Consider the following 1,887-nt stretch of genomic DNA (forward strand, 5'->3'; position numbering starts at 1 on the left):
ATTATTTTGATGGTCAAATTTATTTATGTATCACTAATTTTCTTGTTAAACTTATTATAGATGACCAATTTGTTTTCTTCAAATACAAAAATTAAATTACAATGTTTTATTTAAAAAACAAAAAAAAACAAAAAACGACTAGTTTTAAGAGTCGCCACTTAATTTTAAAAGTAAAATTAAGAAAACTATTTTTTCAAAAAGATTTAAAATAGAAAACCTAATGAAAATATTTAAAGGAGTTCAGGGTTCATATTAACATTTCGGAAAGGGTTTGAAAGCACCCAAAATGTCCGCTAACATGCGGTTATTCGGTAATTAACTATTTGGCTAAAATATTTTAAAGAAAAGCCATGCTTGATTAATTAGAGGAAATACTATGAGGATAATATTTAAGTAAAACTTTGCAAAGCAATTTAAGTAGAAAAATAAGTATTTATTCCATCTTTAGAAAAATATAAGTGATTAATTCAAAATGGTTTTCCTTTGGGGAATCGATTTAAGGAAAAATCTTAAAATTAAATAAACAAATAACTATGCAAGAGCAATTAAATAACAAAGAAAAGAAGATATCGTCCCAAGTCCGGTTTCTGTTCGCCTGGGCCGATACGAGGACCTAAATTCAACTTTGGGCCCTTGACCCATTTTGTACATATCCTAGAACTAAACATAAACAATTGACTTTCTCTTTGGGCCTTAGGCCCAATTTTCACCTGTCCTAAACTAACAAAATAATAATAAAAATAAATGGGCCATTGGCTCAATAATTACAAAAACACAAAGCTGAAATTTTTGGGGCTCCTTTAGCCCATCCTCGATGTAATATACATCGTATACAACTTATGTATATCGATGTATCACACTATATATCAGTGTGTTTTGGCTCCCGTATTTTCGATTTCCAGCCTTTTAAATCAGCATTCAGTTCTTGGAATGATGAGGTCAACTCGATGACGGGAGGATTGCTGGGCTTCCATGGCCCAACTCAATTGTAAAGAGGTAAAGAGTCCATTGAGAACTCATACGGGATCACATGTACACTAAAAAATTTTTTATAGATAAGAGCCAATATACTGAATCAATATAAGCAGCATGAAATAAATAGCATTAGATTATTAAAAAAAAAAGGAAGTTTCTATACTACTGTTGCACACCGTAAGTCATAAAAACAAAACATGTCACATAGGACTAAATTATAAGGAAGAAAGTCTTAATTTTTATTTTTATTTTCTTTCATGAGTGGTGCCACTCACAAAGCAAATTTAATAAGTTAAACAATAACAGAGAAGTAGAACATGCATTATTAAATTAAGGGAATCAATTTAACAAACCAACCATATTATATTATTATCTAGGAGTATCAAGCACAACACATGGTCTTAGGCCAAAAATGTAATAGAAAATTCCTAAATCTTTGAGCTTATTTGAAGATTATACTATCTCTGTGATAAACAAATGGACAAAGTTGAAAATGAGCAAATCAAGCATGATTGAGTCCACTACATCCAAACATCAAGTCATGCTAGTTAAAAAAGACATAATACAACCGATGATCTACTAAAATTAGCAAGAAAATGTAGAACAAATTGCATTTAACTTAAAATCAACCCATATATGATTTCCTAAGGTTGAAACAACATGTAAGCGTCCTAAATCATTCTCAACTCAACTTACGGTAACATGTGAAATATACTACAGACATAACACCAATAAGATTCACGAAGAACAGAATTCATATATATATATATATATATATATAAATAAATAAAAAAATCAATTTTGTCATCAATAGGATCAACTAGTGTTGGTACTTATGCTAAACAAACACATTATTCCTAAATTAAAGCTAAGTGTCAACACTAGATGGACACAAATCGATCTTGCAAGAAA

This window comes from Solanum tuberosum, unplaced genomic scaffold, assembly GCF_000226075.1.
Source record: "Solanum tuberosum cultivar DM 1-3 516 R44 unplaced genomic scaffold, SolTub_3.0 scf00896, whole genome shotgun sequence".
Lineage (NCBI taxonomy): Eukaryota > Viridiplantae > Streptophyta > Magnoliopsida > Solanales > Solanaceae > Solanum > Solanum tuberosum.